This window comes from Notechis scutatus, chromosome 3 (assembly GCF_049901735.1).
Source record: "Notechis scutatus isolate UNSWTSFEM ecotype Mainland chromosome 3, rNotScu1.2, whole genome shotgun sequence".
Taxonomy (NCBI): Eukaryota; Metazoa; Chordata; class Lepidosauria; order Squamata; family Elapidae; genus Notechis; species Notechis scutatus.
Window position 1 is genome coordinate 73,584,405 of NC_142011.1, and position 20,123 is coordinate 73,604,527.

A 20,123-nucleotide genomic window follows, 5' to 3' on the forward strand; every position below is an offset into this window, starting at 1 on the left:
AAGCTGCGATGAAGCTAAATGAAATGTGTAAATTAAGTAATCAAGATTTTGTTTATGTTTCATTCTAAATATGAATGGTATTGAGACAACTGTCATAACTTGATCAATTATAGTTTCAGTATAGTTATAAATAAAATACTCTGTCTAGATAATTGATTGCTTATTGTACCCTATGACTATCATTAAGTGTTGTACTTCGATTCAGATGATTTTAAAATGCCTATTTATTAGTCGATTTCTATGCCTGCCCATCTCACATATGTACTTGGTGGCTTACAATTAAATAGGTAAAACACATATCAATACAATTTTTTTTAAAAAAAACCAGCTGGAAATCATAAAAACCACTATTAACATGACCAGGAGACAGGCTGCATCACAAATTTGAACCCCAGGTTCAAACCAAAAAAGTTTTCAAGACCTCACAAAACATCAGCTGAGACTCAGAACATGTTCTTCCTGCCAGATCTGGAAGGACAGAAAATGGAAAGTTATAAAGAACTTGGTTCCAAGTCAAGAGGGGCCTTAAAGCAACTTGAATTGTGCTTCGAAGCACACTGGAAGCTAATGTAGCTTGCATAGCAGTGGCATCACGTGCCAAATAAACAGTCCCATGAACTGCCTCCACAGCCATATTCCGCATTATAGAATACTCTTCAAGAGCAGCCCTACATACAACATATTGTAATACTTCAGTCTGGAGGTCATTCTGTAAATTCTTTGACATCCATCTGACAAAATGTCGATATTATTTTCAACTAATAGCTTTTTAAAACAAAATTATGATATTTACATGTATCTTCAGTTTTCTTCTGTTCACCTGTGGGAATAACTCTGACTCCAGTATTGAGTAATGATTAATCTAAGACCTTATACATACATGTCTGCCTAAAGGTCACCTAGATAAAACAAGGAAATTAAAAGTAAACACCAGAAACAATCATGCAGCTCAGACAATTGTAAATAATTCCATGTATTATGTTTAATTATTATCCACAATGTGAATGCTTACTATGTGTAAAATTCTCAATAAAAAGGGAGCACTAGAAATTGCTCTAGACTCCCATCCCGAGTTCACTTGCTTGTGTCTCATCCTTTCCATGGGAGTCCACCACAAGTGGTGACCCCGACGTGATCCACTGCGGGTGGTACGTGTCCGGACCTCTGTATTTCCTCGCCTGGAATAGGTAAAGTACGTACTTAACTATTGCTGGACAATAGGATTTTTTTCAGGGAGCATGGGGGAAAAACTCTCTCAGCCACAGGAGCTGCTGAGGTTAGGCAGGACAAACCTCTTTTTCTTTAAACCCTCTGGGGGGGAGCAAATAGTTCTTTCAAAAGATAAAGTGAAAGAGCTGCTGCAAGAGATCTGGAGGCAGTGTCCCTACTATCCAGAGAAGGGATCTTTAAAGTTAGACACATGGAGGAGAATTGGAACTTCCTTCATGAAGAGCCACGGGCAACAGCTAAAATTTTGATATATTGGAAGGTTGTTATGACTGCTTTAGAAATCCAGCAACAGCCTCTTTTAAAAACTTTAGTCGAACCTCCTCCTTATAAAGGAGTTGTGTTGCACCCCCCAATTTCAAAATTGGAATATGCCTTCTCTACCCCAACAGCGCTTACGCCTGTAGAGGAGAAAATCCAATCACAAACGGGGAAAGTTCAAGCAATGATGCATCAGGCTTTCAATGAAGGGAAATTAGAGCCTGACGAGATTACCCAGATGAATTTGTTTCCAGTTAATAGACAAATAAATGCTCAAGGCAATATGGAAATTGAATGGATTCCGATTCCTTTAGCTGTTCTTAGAAAAATTAAAAAAGCAGTTAAAGATTATGGTATTCAAAGTCCTTTTACAAAGGGGCTTCTGACAAGTTTAGCTACCTCACGCATGATTCCTAGTGACTGGAAAGATTTAATGAGAATGATATTGAGTTCTACTCGGTATGTGATCTTTGACTCAGAATACCAAAGAGAAACTATCACTAGGGGAAGGAATTCAGGGGGGCTGTATACGCCAGACCAAATCTATGGGGCAGGCTTGTTTGAATCCACTGCTGATCAAGCTGCTAATTTGCCTGATCACGTATTTCCAGTGGTTATGGCAGCTGTCCTTGGGGCATTGTCCCGCATCCAGGATGTGGGAACCCCAGCACAGTCTTTTTCTCAAATTAAGCAAACAGCATCTGAGTCTTATAATGATTTTGTGGAAAGGCTGCAATTGGCTATTACCAGACAAATATCTAATGAAGAAGCAGCAAAGGAACTTTTGCTGAAATTGGCAGTTGAAAATGCAAACGCTGACTGCAAGCGTATTTTACAGCCTTTGGTGGCTAGGGGTGAGATTACTCTGGCTGATCTGTTAAAGGCATGTGCAGTGGTGGGTTCTCAGGCTTACAACATGGAGACTTTGGCTATGGCATTACAAAAAGGGATGAAACCTACAGGGAATTGTTTTAATTGTGGGAAGCCTGGCCATTTTAAAGCTCAGTGCCGTGCTCCTGGGGGGGGAATGGCATTTAACAAAAACAAAATTAAGGACATCCGCCCGAAATCAGTCTGTCCAAAATGCAAAAAAGGGTTTCATTGGGCAAATCAATGTCACTCTGATCAGAACCAAAATCCGGGAAACTAAATTTGGGGTGTACAGCTAGCCCCGCTCCCAAGGCTGTCACAAAAGCATCGCCTGCAATTACTAGGAGTGCAGGTTTGAGTTTAAAAATGCTGAATTCAATTGATGTGACCTTTCCTAATCAAGTGTACATTGAGGACACTCATTTGCATGGGCCACTGCCAGAAAAAACAGTGGGATTAGTACTTTCCAGGTCTTCTGCATCAGAAAAGGGGTTTTTTGTTATTCTAGGAGTTATTGATCAGGATTATAAAGGGGTTATTAAGGTACAATTATACACTGATACTCCTACATCATTAATGGCCGGTGACTCTATTGCCCAGTTATTTTTGCTTCCATACATTCCTATGAATCCTTTAATTGGGATCCCACGAACTGGCGGTTTTGGGTCCACTGAAATGACCAGTTCTCCAGTTGCTGCAGAATTGCTAGCGCTGACAAAAAATTTGACTACAGATCAACCAAAAATGACAATTGAAATTCAAGAAAAATCATTTTCTGGCCTTATAGATTCCGGAGCAGATGTCTCTGTGATACGCCAAAAGGAATGGCCAAATGAATGGGCGCTTGAGGATTCTCCGGCTGTTCGTGGAGTGGGTGGTATGCAATTTGCTAGAAGTAGTGTACATTGGTTGAAGGCATTGCATAGAGAAACTGGTGAGACTGCAAGGATTCAACCTCTTGTGTTGCCCTTGCATATAAACTTGTGGGGTAGAGATTTGCTATCACAATTTCGCACAAAAATTGTTATTGGATAATGGAAAAATTACAATTGTTAACCTCTCAGCCAGTCTGGATTGACCAATGGCCACTTCCAAAGGACACTCCTTCACATAAAAACAAAAACGGGGGAAGTGGATGGATATGGCTTGCCTTACATACAAAACATTCTTAATATTACATTATATATTTAAAATTTTCTAAACATGACAGCTGCTACGGCAGCCAGTAGGCATTTTGCTTCCTCCCCTTCTGCAGGTACGCCAAGACCGAAAGTTCGGTATAGGAGACTGCCAGATCCAACGTGGAGAGGACCTGTCCCACTGATAACTTGGGGCAGAGGATACGCTGCTGTTGAAGATGAGGGGACAGTTGTTTGGGTTCCTGCTCACTGTGTTCGTCCTTATCATCAGCCAAAGGGGCAAAGGGATGGATTTGGGGGAATGGAAAAGAAACACGTTGATCCAGGACATGGGGAAGCTAGCAAACCTTCATAATAAAACTGATTGTAGGATATGTATGCACATGCCAACTTACAAAACATCAGGGCTTCCAATGGTTGCAGTACCTCTGGCCGAAGGTGACTGGTATAAGGGACAATGCTATGGTTGTTCAGGGATGTGGTCTAACAGTTGGACTATAAGTAACATAAATACCTTGCACCTTGGAAGCCGAATCCAAGAGGTGGCGGGTATCTGTTGGACCCACAATGAGACAGTAGAGAATATGACTTACTTGGGGACATATCCGTTTTGCAACAAAACAATTGTTATTAGCAATGGAAGTCGGTTTTATTCTAATGATATGAAAACTAAAAATCTCACTTACTTTGTACATAACATTTCTCAATATGATATCACATCTTTGATCAATGAAAATAGGTGTCCATATATTCCTGCCACATGTTGTCCCACCACGAGAGAAAACCAGTTGCCCAAATGTGCGAATGGGAAATACGCACCACCATCCACTTATTTGGCTATGTTAATGGAATCCTTTGCACAATTAATCTATGCTGAACCAAATACGGTTGGTCATCTCCTGGGAGCAAATCTATGGTTGCTGTGTGGACGGATGGCCTATGATCGCATGCCAGCACGATGGAAAGGAGTCTGCACCTTTGGGAAAGTAATCCCATCTCATTTCATTCAAAAATCTTTGGGGACTGCTCATATCCACAATGCGCGTTCCGCAATGGAAGTAAACTCTGTTTTGACTCATGACTACTGGACACAAATATCAAGGGGAGTTATTCCTCCTTCAGGAGTCATGATGAACTATAGAGATTTACATCGTTTAAACAATTGGACAATTACTATGTTTAAAGAAACCATTAAAACTCTAAAGCTGCTTGAAGAAGAGCAAGGAAAAATCCTTGACTTTGTCCTGCAAACCAGATATGCGGTGGACACTATTTTGGCAGCGCAAGGGGGAGTTTGCGCTGTGATTCATACGCATTGTTGCATGTATATCTCTGATTTTTCTCCAAACATTACAGCTACTATACAGCATATGGAACAAACCCTGAATGAAAATCCATTACGATCGGAAGACGAGGGACTGGACGTGTGGTCTACACTTTGGTCCTGGTTGCCAGATGGTTCATGGATTCGTCATTTAATTGTTGGAGTGATATTGCTTTTTATACTTTCTCTTTGTGTATGCTGTTGTATCCAATGTCTCCCTGGACTTTTAGGAATGTGTCGGGTGAAGCCTACGGAAGGAGAGCTGTTGTTGCAGATGGCGAAAAGCTACCGAGGCATCCGCGATCATCAAAAAACTAAAACAGGGGAGATGTGGGAATAACTCTGACTCCAGTATTGAGTAATGATTAATCTAAGACCTTATACATACATGTCTGCCTAAAGGTCACCTAGATAAAACAAGGAAATTAAAAGTAAACACCAGAAACAATCATGCAGCTCAGACAATTGTAAATAATTCCATGTATTATGTTTAATTATTATCCACAATGTGAATGCTTACTATGTGTAAAATTCTCAATAAAAAGGGAGCACTAGAAATTGCTCTAGACTCCCATCCCGAGTTCACTTGCTTGTGTCTCATCCTTTCCATGGGAGTCCACCACATTCACCTTTTTTGGAAATAGATTCTGAGGACAAGTCTAAAAACATAAATTGTCATTCAGAATCTAGCTAAAGTCTGAACAAATGAGAACATTACTGTACGAAAGTTTCAGGCATGAATCCAAAGCACAGAGCATTTTCAAAATATTAAATTGCCTCTCAAGTATCTTAAATCTGAAGTACTGCAAGCAAAAGCAATCTTCTCGCAAAACATCAATTCAACTTTGGAGATGTTTGTTTATGAAATTAACCCCATACATCTCTTAAGCTTAGAGCTTTCCTAGTTATGCATAAAAGTGAAAAATGTAAGGAAGGATGAAGGTAGAGGAAAAAGACCAGGGGGTGAGGACAGCCTGGGCAACAGTAACAGAGTTGGCTGTGGGGGAGGAGGGGGAAAGGATTGTGGTGTTTGGGAATTCTGTGTATGCCTCCTGGAAATCTTTCTTTCTTTGCTTGGTAGTTAACTTTTCCCCTTTTCCTTTTTTTTTTTTTTTTGTGATTTCTATCTTCCTTGTTTGGCTTTGTAATTATGATTAAATTACAAAAGACTTGCACTTCTTTCATGATGGGATATACGTTAGTAGCATATGGATGAGCGAAACCAGGGAAAGGAAAGAGATAATGTCACTCACTCTGGTAGGCAAAATCTGAAACCTTGTTTAGGCAGATTTCTGAGAGAGCAACATCGCCCTCCATCAGTCAGGTGTCAGTGATACAAACCAAACCTGGTCTTTGAAAAGCTCGGCAGTTAATAAGTTGCACAATAGCACTTTAAGTTAGTAAACTGGATGGTATTCTTTTTTTCTTCCAATTTTGCAAAGCTCATATGGTTACCCTCTCCTAGCTTCAGAACAATTCAGTTAAGATTGTAACGTAGATCTGTCGGTTTCTTTGTTTGAATTTAGTTACTGCTCTTTGTCAGGTTTAGTTACTGTGTTTTGATTCTTCGGGGCTTCTCAGCTGCATTCTAACCTCTTCTATAAGATTAAATTCTTGTGTTTCTGTGCACTGCAGCACCAAGTACCAATTCAATAAATAGCCTACAGTTTTTTCTCTTACACAAAACATAAAATCTTCCAATAACTTAGAGTAATGCTACCTATTCCCTTACTGACCTTGAACAGATTCCAGAAGCTTCTTTAAAAAAAAAAGATTGGTATGCTCACTCTTGCCTGTTTTCTGTCTCTAAATAACTGCCACATTTATCATTGGTCACTTTCTAATGTTATTTATTCATGTAGCTATGATCATGCTGGATTACATTTCCTCCTCTTGCTCATTTTGTCTGTAAGCTTAATGAAAGCATAAGATGTGGAAGAACTGTTTTGGATCACAGCACAACACAGCATTTTTCTAGTATATACTAATCCAATTTTTTTCCAGACTTCTATGAAAGTCTAAAAATATTTGTTTTCAAGAGTTGTAGTAACTTCAATGAGTCAAAACTGTTCCTTTGTTATTTTAAAGAAAGCACCATCTTGTTAAACATTGTTTAATTTCTTATTTAAAACCTTTTATCTTACTGTCTAAGTATCCATTTTGGAGGCAATCACAAGATATAAATCAGAGAATTGTTATTATGTTTCCAGTTACCTCTCATTAGTTCCTAATTCATATCAGTTAAATTATTTACTGATGGATGTATTGATTTATTTTTGTTTCTCTGGATTACAGATTTATTAATTTGATACTGCAGCCTGTTTTCAGTAATAATCAGATAATCAGATAAATTCATTGCTTATGAGTTTACCTGATAATTACTCAGGTAATAATATAGGGCTGATGATAGGCCCTATATTCCCTGAGTGTGGTCTACTCCTGGCACATCCCCTTTTAGCATATTTTATTTATTTATTTTTATTTATTTGATTTGCCAATTGTTTACAAGATAATAAGTATAAGTGTATACATAGTTGTGAATACATGAAATGGGTACATATAAGAAAAATAAAAGAAGAATAAGAGAAACAATAGGACAGGGACGGTAGGCACGTTGGTGCGCTTATGCACGCCCCCTACAGACCTCTTAGGAAAGGGGTGAGGTCAATAGTAGACAGTCTAAGGTTAAAATTTTGGGGGTTTGGGGAAGAAACTACAGAGTCGAGTAGAGTATTCCAGACATTGACCACTCTATTGCTGAAGTCGTATTTCCTGCAATCAAGTTTGGTGCGGTTAACTTTGAGTTTGTATCTATTGTGTGCTCTTGTGTTGTTATGGTTGAAGCTGAAGTATTCATTGACAGGTAGGACATTGCAATGTATGATTTTATATACCATGCTTAAGTCACCACCTAATGTTATGCCTTCCCCTCCCACCCCTACCCCAAGGCTGCATCTGCCTCCATCCACTCCACTCAATTTCCAATGGACCTGCAATAGTGGTGAGTTCACCCATCCCTGACAGGGGAAGCCAAGTTCCCTAAAGTTCTTCAACTCCATTTGTTTTCAGCACCATTAGGGTACTCAGTACCCAGCTCCCCCACACTCCCACCACACACAAAACACAAACACACTCACACTATCATCCATAGAAAACAGCCCTTCTCACCCACTGACCATTCTCATTCATCTGACCCAGCAACCACTTCCTTGGGCTCTCATCCCAAGGGATAGTCATACAAAAAAACAAACAAGGGAACCTAACCCGCAGCCAGAGTCAAGAGGCAGGAGGCAAGTAAGCATCTCCTCCCTTTCTTTGGAGATAACAGAAGGGAAAACTGTAGAAGGTAAGGCCCACAGCACTCTGCCACTCTGGTGCTATCCCTCCCACCCAGCAACCGCCAGTACCCCACTGCCCCAAAGACTTGCTGATCTCTCCAGATGGAAAGTAGAGTTGCAGGATAAAGGATGCTGGTAACAAGAAGAAAATGCAGCAAATGAAACCCCCCTCTCCCCCTGCTAGGGACCCTGGACTGTTTTTCCAGCCGACATCAGGCCCACAGCATAATAGGTGACAAACAGCAGGTCTGAAAAAGCAACCCACATTTGTTCCTCCGGCCCATTTCTCTGGCATGGCTTTCAGTTAGCTCCTTCAGCAAAAAGCATCTCAGCATGGCCAGCTCACAGTCCAATCATTCTAATGTGGTTAATGCCTGACTTGTAAAAACACAGTAGCTCTGGCTCACTCTAACCGCTCTCATCCACTTTGATCTCTCCTTCAGTCTCTGGCTTCCTCTTGCAGTCACAGAGCTTCTCGGGGCGCCCAGCTTCTAGCAACATGGTGATCTAATAGACACATTTGAAAAATAATATATCTCAAAACATCCCAAAGTACAAAACTTTTTTTGTTTGGTAAACGCAGACCTTCCATGACAGGCAGAACACCAGCCAGATTAGTGGCTCTTACCCAATCCATTATCCTGCCCAAATACTAGTTTGGAAGACCAATGGCTCTGCTTGTGTTAGATGAAAAGGAGAAGTAAAAGTGGGTATCATTTGCATATTGATGGCTCCTCAGCTGAAATCCATGGATGACCACTCCCAGCAACTTCATGAAGATATTAAAAATCTTAAGGGATAAAATGGAGCTGAGGGACTCCATACCTCAATTGCCAATTACTAACTGTACATCATAAATAACCAAATTGAGACAACATGGCCAGAATGGGTTTTTTTTGTTGTTGTTGTTGTTGTTATGGTTTATTCTAATATTTAAATGCTGCCATTAAACGTTATGCATGCGTGAAACACGTTCATGTCTTAGAACAGTGGATGAACCCTTAGCACACACTTATAATATGTACTAATATTGAGGATAATGAACAAATACTTCCTGGTATAAATCTATGAGTGAATGTGACATGCCTAGATAATAAATTCTTATGGTTAATTTTTTTCCTAAATTTTCTCCTGACACTCTGGTGCCAACTGTAGTATGATGTAATGTCTCACTAGCAATATTTATTGCCCAAGCTGTCCTTATCCTTTATTGTGTGTCGTTCAAAGTTTTAAACCTTTCTTCCTTCATCATGTCCCATGGTTTTATCTATTGGATATTTCTGTCAGACTAAAATTCAGAGGCAGTTAGATAGTTACATAAACCAAGAAAAGAAAGCACAAAGGAAAGAAGCAGTTACAGTTCATTTTGTATAGAATTTTAAAACTGAAATCAAGCACATCATGCCATGCACACTCATGTAATGTACGCTTGGCTATTACATAAAATGTTGAGCTAGGTTGATAATACCTGGAAAAATAGTTGATGATGAATGCTGATATTAGAAATATTGCTTCATGATCCAACTTCCATGAGCAGCACAAAATGAGGAGGGTAGAGAGTAGCATCTACCTGTTTCCATTTGAAATGAAATATTACAGAATCTCTAAAACATTTTAAGGACTACATGTGTTCTTTCCAAATATTCAGGTTGGGAATAAGCAAACTCAAAGAGGATATCATTTCTACCAGATTATTGTTTCCCCATTTTCATTGACAAACATGACTTATTTTTTTCACTCTTCATATCTAGCAACAACTTTTATTTAAATGCTTGCCTTCAATAACATTTCAACAACAATCAAGAGAGTGTCTCAGAGACTTCCAGTTTGAGCTTCTTTGGCGACAGACCGAAATCTGCGATCGTGCACAGTTTCGATCTGTGCTCACTGCTGGAGTGCCCCAAGCTGGCTGGTTTCGGGGTTAAGCCACCCCATAGAGGTGGTGAAGAGGGGGGAGACTGCCAGCAGGGTCGAGGAGAGTTGCATTTCTCCTTCCCAGCTGGCCTTACTCCCTTTCCCGAAGGCGGTTGCAGCGGTGGTCAGAAATGGCCACCTCAAAGAAGAACTCGACCGGAAAAGAATGTGCAGAAGGAAGTTAAGAAGAGAAAGTTTTGGCTGACCGGGTCGAACTGGAAAAACAACAATACAAGGTACCCTGGAATTTGAATTATAAAGAACAACATTGTTCCAAAAGAAGACTTTGGCAAATGAGAGAGGGAAGGGAAAGGATTTGGTTTTTTTTCTTTTCTTCTCTATATTGATAACTAAGAGATTTAAGCAAGAAATCAACAAAAATCCACTTTGACAGTAACAGGTATTTAAGCTGAAAATAAAATGTCAATGGTATAATAAAGATTTCTGGATTCTCAAAAACTTTTAAAAGAAGGAAAAAACAAAAGGGTGGGATCTGGAAAAATGGAGGAGACCACCTGGAAGTGAAAGGAATTAACAGTGAAACTTTAACAAGATTCCTAAAAGATGCATTTTAACTGAAACTTTGAAACAAGATAAGAGAACCTCAGGAAGAGATAGTGGAAAAAAGAAGCAAGAAGAAACAGTTTTGGATTATTTGGATTACTTGGTGATTTTTGGAATTTTGGTTATTGGATTTAAAGGTCTAAAATTAATCGGGTGGTTGTTTAAAAGTTTTTAAAATGGTATCATTCTTGGAAGAATTGAGAATGGAACTTAAAAAAACAGAAAGAAGATGCACAAGAAGGAAGAGGTTCTTTTGGCTTCATATTTCAATTTTTAGAAATGGAGATCCTGAACTATGAGAAACAACAAGAAATGCCTGTAGAACAAGAAGGGCGGGACAAAGAAGAATCCATCTTCAATGACCAAGTATTTCTATTTGGGGAAAAGAAAGGAAATGGGGAAAGAGAGTGAAAAATTTAAGATCTGAAAAACAACTCAAAAAAAAAAAATAGTTTGAAAAGTAATTACAACATTAGGAAGAAACAGAAGAGAGGATTACAGAAGAGAGAATCAGAATTAGAGAAAGAAGGGGTCAAAAGGGAAGGGAGAAGAAGAGGGAGAAGAGGGAAAGGAAAAGAAATTATAAAGGACAGAAACAGGACAAAGAGAAACAGGGAAAGCGTACAAGACACAGAGATAATGGGTGAAAACTTAATTGAAAGGGGGATTCTGCAAGGTACACAAGATAGTATTGTTATATTAGAAATAGAAATGAACTTTGAGAATATGAAACAAGTGTGATTAAAATGATAGACTCATTGTAATGTAATGGAATTTTTAATAAATAAATGAAATAAAGAGAGTAAGAGAATGAAATTAGGAAAGGAGGGGAACATTTTAATTATTATAAATGTGTGATAAAAATTTAAGTGAAGAGGAATATGAAAGAAACAGGGAAAAATTATGGAAATATTATAAGTTTTCCTAGAAGTATGATATCCTATTGAAAAGAAATGTTAAAGATGTCAAAGATTATAATTAACATTAATGATAGAGCTGAATTGGAATAGAATAAGTACTTTATTTATTATTGTTATATCTATATTTTCTCTTTAAGAAAGTGCATATTTTAAGAATGTACCAAGCAGAATTCAACTGGAAGTTATGTGTTATATTGAATGTTATAATTGTACAGGCATAAATTGAAGTTTAAATAAGAGCTGAATGGATAAAAATTAAAAGATACAAAACATGTCATACTCCAATTAGTAACTACAGGGAAAAATTTTGTTTAATGAGAAAAGAAAATATGAAATTGAAACAGGACAGACAAAAGTATAAATATGATGACTAGCAAGGTATTGAAGCTTAGAAATTATATGTGTGTGTGTGTGTGTGTGTGTGTGTGTGTATCTTTGGTTATTCGGGTTTTCTCCCGTGTAAAATTGGAAGTATCTAGGCGACGTTTCGATGAAGTCTCATGCATCATCTTCAGGCTTGTGTCTTCGGCTGACATACATATACATATACATATACATATACATATACATATACATATACATATACATATATATATATATATATATATATATATATATATATATATATATACTCTTAAGTTTTCAGGGTACTTACATGTATGGTATTCAGCTTTGTTCGGTATTTTCCCACGTCATTGTAGTTGTGCTTTTAAAGTTGTAGCAACGTTTCAGCAGAATCTCATCTGCCATCATCAGGCTTCTGTATTGTGTTCGTCCGCATGCATATATATATATGAATTTAGAAAGGAATGAGATAATGAAAAGTAAGATTGAGAAAACAAAGGGAAGGGAAAAATTATTGAGAAAATGTTAAAATAGTAATAAGATATGGAATAGAACAACACAAAGATGAATATGAAATTGAATTTGTGTCTGTATGGAGAAGTGATAACCCGAGACCATGCTATTCTCAAAAAATAAAAGAAATTTTACTTGTATTATGTTTTGTGAAAACCCAAATACATTTTTATATAAAAAAAGAGTGTCTCAGACATATTCAGAATTAATACAACCATTCTCCTCCCTCTACCCCCAACAATCTGGTCACCATTTTAAAAATGAATTCATTCATAAAAACATAAAGAGATTTTATCCATGAATGTTTTGATACTAATTCCATACTGCTTATCTAATTCCATATCTACCAGGATACATTTGGAGCCATTTCTGTGATCGCAACAACTGCTGTAGATACAACCTTGGTCCCTCACTGTTGTTATAGTTGTTTTGGGCTGTGCATGAAGTTATAGAATGGGTTAAAAGTGTTTGCAAGTATTTTTGCTGTGTTCAACATTATTTTCACTCTGATCATTTAACATGCTTCTCCACAGTATAGACGTTTTGTAAACACAGCAGTTTTATTTAGCCAGAGGAAGTTTCTTAAATCACACTTCAGGGTTAGGGTTCATCTCATCTTTGGATTTCCTTTATGCCTCTTTAATTCACACTCTTGTTCTGCCCCCAGTAGTTAACTTTACAAGGAGAATATTAATATCTACAAAAACAAATAAATATTTAGGGCAAGAGGAAGGAGGGTTTTGTTCAGAGGTGGTATTCAGCAGGTTCTGTCCAGTTCTGGAGAACTGGTAGTGGAAATTTTGAGTAGTTCAGAGAACCAGTAGCGGAAATTTTGAGTAGTTCGAAATGTCACCTGACTGGCACTGCCCCATCAATTCTCTGCCAGGAGGTCCCAGCTGATCATCTGGGCCTTCTTTTGTTGCCCTGCACAGGAGAACAGAGGAGGAAATCAGATTAGTGGGGTGGGGACAGAATGGGGATTTTACAATATCCTTCCCCTGCCATGCCCACCAAATCATGCCCACCAAGCAACACCACGCCCACCAAGCCATGCCCACAGAACTGGTAATAAAAAAATTTGAATTCCACTACTGGGATTACATACATTTTGTATGGTAAAACTGTTGAGGCAAGCCTTTTGTTGGGATTCAGCTGCAAAATTCATAAGTTTGTAACATCTTCTAAAGACACCACTTCTAAAGATGCCATCCCATTGGTCCATCATTTCGACGCTGTGTTGATTGTTGCTAGTAATGGTGGGTTGTTTCTGCCTTACCACTTAAGTGAACAAGGCTGAATTCATCTTTTCCAGTGTTGAGTCAACAAATTCCCCTGCCTAACACTATGCAGATGTGATAAAGTAAATTGAATTGATCCCATCTCCTGGTGACCACATGAACATATTCATGCAGTTTGCATGGTGAAAGTACCCAAATCATTTATCACTAATGATTTCTGAGATCTTTAACTAACCAGGTTATCCTACACTCCTGGAATTCCCCCATGATCCCCTGTTCTAAACAGGTCCAAATTCTTATCAACATCATCATCATCATCATCATCATCATCATCATCGCTGTTATTATTATTATTATTATTGTTGTTGTTGTTGTTGTTGTTGTTATTACATACAGACAATGTTGAACAGGTGCTGCTATCAACTGAAGCAACAGAAAGCTATTATAAAACAACTTGGGGTTGTCTATGATACATTTTTTTCCAGAAAAGTCTGCTCATACCTCTCTCCAATTAATGAAGAAACCACGGCATATGTGAACCACATATGACGTTGTGCCATAATATAAAAATCAGATTATGCAGTCAAACTAAGGATAACCTTAGGAAATATCTTTTGTCATCATTGACGTCCTCACGAAGTAATGATTTGATTATCTAAGTATTTACATTTACATCCAGAAGATACATATGGAAGATTGGTCCCATTTTTATGAAGCATTATTATATAGATGATTTCAGATTTACATACAATCAAACTGAACGTTGTATTCATGCCAGGCTCCTTTATTTAATAACTTTATATGTGCCATGAAATAAACATGGATTTTCCTGAATGGTTTTAGAACATGATCTACGAAATAGACATTTAGGCATGCTGGAAATTAATTGTACATAGTTGGACAAAAAGTTTAGCTTGTTTTAGTAAATTCTTTAAGAAGAAATTGGGAATTTTGAAGATGTATTAAAAGAAGAGAAAAATAAACTATAAGTACAGCCACTGAGGGAGCTAAAGAGAACTTGGAAAATGCTGAAACTAAGTTGAATATTATTTTAAAAAAATCAGTTGATTTGAATATATAAGTATAAATACAACAACAAAATAACTTCTTGTTCCATTCTCCTTTTTTCAACATCAGTAAACAGTTTCTATAAGTTTGGTGGATACCATGTGGAAAACAAATCTCATGCAAATGCCATTCTTATAGAGTAGTAATACAAATAACAGAAGGGGATTTTGCATATTTATTTTTATTTTCCATCACCTTGACAAGGCAACACCTATTTAGTTATATAATGTCTTGATCTCTTGTATTTAAAATATCTTTCAGTATTATGATCCTTGATATATTACTGTAGATTGTAATGAGGATAACCTGAAAATAGAGGAAAATGTCATATCCTTTACATACAACTGATATAGTCTCAGTGCTAAAAAATCTAATTATCTCCCAGCTTTGGCTAAAGCTGTGTTAAGCATTGCTTACCCAGAATGAAAATCAAAAAGAGGTTTTAAATTTGGCTTGTTTATAAAATTAGATCTCCCAGCTATATATTTTCAGCAACCAGTGAAACTTTTAAAAATGTATCGAAGAAGGATATGTGAGCTCCTTTTTTGAAGTTATCAGACCAAATGATACTGTTTAATATTTGTTAGAAAATTGCCTATTTTTAATTAAAGTGCATTAAATGATTATTGAGAAGATTTTTGAACAATAGGCAAAAGGACTGCTTGCAAACTGCCTGTGAATCTATCCAAAATAATTATGTGGCTTTCTTTCTCTTCTCCTTTGACGAATCAATTTCATTGTCAAAGTAGACCAAGCCCCTCTGGTTTACCAGTCATTATCCAGTTGTGACTAATGAGATATTGGGAAAAAACCTGTGGTAAAAGATGCAGATATGGAGGCAGAATAAAAAACACATTCTGATTTTAGATTTTATTTTCCTTTATTGTGAATAAATGCTATCCTTGATGATAAATATAAAACAAAGCAAAACAACAACAAAAAGCAGTTATCGTGCTCACATCTTTATCTGATTACCATTATCACAACTTAATATTACATTACATGTTAAATTAACGGTTGAATGAATATTTACATTAGGGCTGCATTTCATTTGATGGTCCCAGACCTAGATATTGGTGGTTTGGTTTGGTTTTACATTTGCTATATCATTTGTTATTTTATAGACCTTCTGTCATGTTTTTCAGAATAGAAGTATCCTAGAAAAGATTATAAAGCATTTCCTTGGTATTAACATTAATTTGAGAAAAATTCAAGATATTGCTATATTCAATAGATCATATTGTTCTCTAGCTGTTTGTAAGCTTGTCAACATATTCAACAAGTGTACTTCATGTAGCATTCGGAATAGACTAAGCCGAAGTCTTCACTCTGGTCCGTGTTTCCAGCGGGAACATGGACCGTTCCTATTGGCTGATGCCGTTTGACAGCCGGCTATAAAAGGGAGCTGTCAAACAGCATCAGCTGCTGTCCGCCAGCTGGCTGCCTTGTTAGCGTGGCAGCTGTGGCAACCCTTTATTGTTTCAATAAAGTAACAGCTGAAGTTCGCTCCAAGTTTGCCTCAGGTTATTCCGCTGACTCACAACACTGGCGACGAGGGCGGGATCCCTATAAGAGGCAACCGGGCAAAGAATCGCTGAGCAAAGTCACTACAAAAAGAGCCGAAGTCACTACTGAGCTGAACATCACTTTAAGAGCTACTGTCACTATTCGTGAGCGCAAATTTCAACTTTCTTCAAAAGATATGGCACCGCTGAGTCGAGATGACTTCGAACCCTGCATTCCCACCTTTCAGACCGACAGCGGAAACATGGGAGTCCTACAGAAACTGATTTGACTGTTTTCTAGATGCCATACACCTTGCTGATATTTCCGACCATAGGAAAAAGTCCTACTTTCTAAGTTTTTGCGGAGCCACAGTGTTTGACACTGCTACGACATTATTGGCTCCATGTTCAGTTAAGACTGTTCCATGGGAAGAATTGCAGGAAATTCTTTCCAACCACTATTCCCCTAAGCCATCCCAAATAGCCAGGCATCATGCTTTTAGGAGACGGATTCAGGCTGAGGGAGAGACTATTAGTGGGTACATGGCTGCCCTATGAACAGCTGCCTTGCATTGTGGGTTTAGAGACTATCTGGAAGACATGTTATTAGACCAACTAGTTTGTGGAGTCAGGGATTTAAGGCTACAAAGGCATCTATTGGCTAAAAGAGATTTAACCCTTAACTTAGCAATTGAAGAGTCTCAAGCTGCTGAATTATCTGCACTTTCAGCAGCAGAAATTCAGGGAAATCCAATTAGCCAGGGCAGCTCAGCCATGCATTACGATGAAGCCTCCTCAGAAGAAGGCTCTGAAGAGGCTAATGATGTAAATCGCCTCAGGCAGCAAAAAAAAAAAAAAAAAAAAACCAGTCAAGGGGAAAACAGGCCAAACCCCAATCTACCTCCACGGCATCAGCCCATTTGTCTAAGCTGTGGGGGAAACCACCTCAGGGCATCCTGCAAGTTCAGGAATGCCATTTGTCTAAAATGCCAAAGAAAGGGTCATTTAGCCAGGATCTGTCAAGTAGGAAAGACTTTTGCCCAAAAGCCTCAGACAACCCAACATTTCCAAAAACAAGTTGAAGACTGTTTTACCTGCTATCAAGCCAAGCTGACTAACAAAGGCTCTAACAAAATTAGTGTTTTTGTTTTTATAGAAGGAAAACCTTGCAGGATGGAGGTTGACACAGGCTCAGCACTGTCCATCATCTCCTGGAGCACCTTAAAACAACTACTTCCCAGAATGGCTAAGAAGAAGCTTCTCAGCTGCCAGTTAACCCTACATGACTACCAAGGCAGAACCATCCCAGTCATCGGAAAAGGCAAGTTTTTTGTACAATTTCAAAATTTTAAAGGTCACTTGCCTTTAGTGGTAGTGGATGGTGCCCTCCCTAGCCTGTTGGGGTTAGACTGGTTCCCTGCCCTTGGCCTCCATATAAGCGGAATCCACTCTATTACAAATGCTGATGTGGACACCTTGTTTAATGACTATGCTGATGTGTTCAGCGAGGGGCTGGGCTGTTATTCAGAAACCCCAATATCTTTCAACTTGGACCCTCAGGCAGTACCAATCCATTTAAAGCCTTGAAGGGTACCTTTTGCAATCCACCCCAAATTAGACATGGAGCTTGACAAATTAATTAAACAAGGTGTATTAGAGCCTGTGGACTTCGCAAAATGGGAAACCCCAATAGTAACACCCCTGAAGAAAGACGGGAGTGTTAGAATCTGTGCGGATTACAAGACATCATTGAACAAATATTTACAAATCAGCGCCTATCCAGTCCCTGTTATCCAGCACCTACTACATTCTTTTGAGCCAGGAACCATTTTCACTAAATTAGACATGTCACAGGCCTATCAACAGTTCCCTGTTGATGACACAGCCACTGAACTACAAACTATTGTAACGCACAGGGGCACTTTCAAATGTAGGCGCCTCCAATTTGGTGTAAGTGTAGCCCCAGGAATTTTCCAATCCTTAATGGAAAGACTTCTTCAAGGATTACCGGGCATAGTTCCGTACCTTGATGACATTTTAATATCTGCCTCTGACAAGCCTCAGTTACTGCAAAGAGTCAGAGGAGTCCTCGATCATTTCAGACAGCATGGCCTTAAGTTAAAGAAAGACAAGTGCACTATTGCCACCCCACAGGTAGAATTTTTGGGATGCAGTATTGACGCCTCTGGTATTCACCCAATCGAATCCAAAGTAAGGGCTATTCACGAGGCACCCACACCAACTAACAAAACTGAGCTCCAGGCCCTTTTAGGACTTCTTAACTTTTACGCTTCATTCTTGCCTCATAAAGTTTCCGTTGCAGAGCCTCTGCACAGACTCTTGGACAAGCAATCCCCCTGGCACTGGGGACCTAGGGAAGCCCATGCCTTCCATGCTGTCAAATCATTACTTACATCCAATGCTGTCCTGATACATTTTAATGAACATTTACCTTTAGTTTTAGCAGCAGATGCTTCTCCTTTTGGCATAGGTGCTGTTTTAAGTCATAGACTGCCTAACGGTTCTGAGGCACCCATTGCCTTTTTCTCCAGAACTTTTTCCCCAGCCGAGTGCAATTACAGCCAAATTGACAAGGAGGCTTTGGCTGCAGTTGCTTCTGTCAAAAAATTCCATGAGTTTCTATATGGACACTATTTCGAGTTGATCACGGATCACAAGCCTCTGTTAGGCCTTCTGTCTGGCGAAAGACAAGCTCCTCAGATTTTGTCTCCAAGAATGATCAGGTGGACCTTATTTCTGGCTGCCTATTCCTATACACTGATTCATCATCCTTAGTCGCTGCCCCCTGCCTGTTCCTGTGGAAGATCCTGCACCAACTAATGCTGTTTTCCAGATCAACAATCTCAAACTCCCCATCACTGCCCTCGATATCGCTGCCCACTCTTCCAGGGACAAGGTAATCGCCCAAGTTCTTGACTGGGTGAGAAGGGGGTGGCCAGCAATTCCTTATGCCCCCGAATTCGTGCCTTTCAAAATTCGCCAGCAAGAACTATCTTCTTTGCAAGGCTGTTTACTTTGGGGAACGAGGGTAGTTATCCCTTCCAAGTTGCAAGACTCAGTTTTAAAGGTCCTGCATGAGGGCCATCCCGGCATTGTCAGGATGAAGGCCCTGGCCCGCAGTTATGTATGGTGGCCTGGCATGGATACTCAGATTACAAGTTGGGTGAATGCTTGTCAGCCATGCCAAGCTACCAGACCTGCTCCACCCACATCCACTCCAGGCAGGTGGGAAGATTCTGTGGCCCCTTGGTCCCGGGTGCATATCGATCTGGCTGGCCCCATTCATGGGCATGGTTGATTCTTTTTCTAAATGGGTAGAACTGACCTTGATGACCACCACAACTTCCGAAGCTGTCACTAAGGCTCTATCAAGGATATTCGCTACCCATGGCCTCCCCAACACCATCGTGTCTGATAACGGCCCCCAGTTTACTTCCTGAGAGTTTGAGGTCTTCCTAGCCAACCTAGGAATAAGGCACGCACTTACAGCCCCTTTTCATCCTGCCAGTAATGGCCTGGCTGAAAGGGCAGTCAGATCAGTCAATGAGGCCCTGGCAAGGTTTGGGCCTATAGATTGGCACTCTAGGCTCGCTAAGTACCTCCTGACCCAGCACACAACCCCCTGTGCCACCACTAATAAGTCTCCAGCTGAACTTCTCATGGGTAGATGTCTGAGGACCACCCTAGACAAACTCCATCCGCATTATGCCCCAGTCACACCCCTAGGGTCAAAAAGTCAGGCAAGGGAGTTCTCTGAGAATGACCAGGTCTATGCTCGGAACTATGCGGGACACCCTTTGTGGATGCCTGGGCAAATTGTGGCGGTAACTGGTCCTAAGTCTTACAGGATCCTACTGCAAGATGGGCACATCTGGC

At 39.3% G+C, this 20,123-nt stretch overlaps 1 protein-coding gene across 1 annotated transcript in view; it reads left to right on the plus strand.

Moving 5' to 3' along the window:
- Positions 1–20,123, plus strand: part of LOC113419771 (serine/threonine-protein kinase TNNI3K) — a 263,727-nt gene that overhangs the window by 7,471 nt on the left and 236,133 nt on the right. The window lies entirely within an intron of this gene.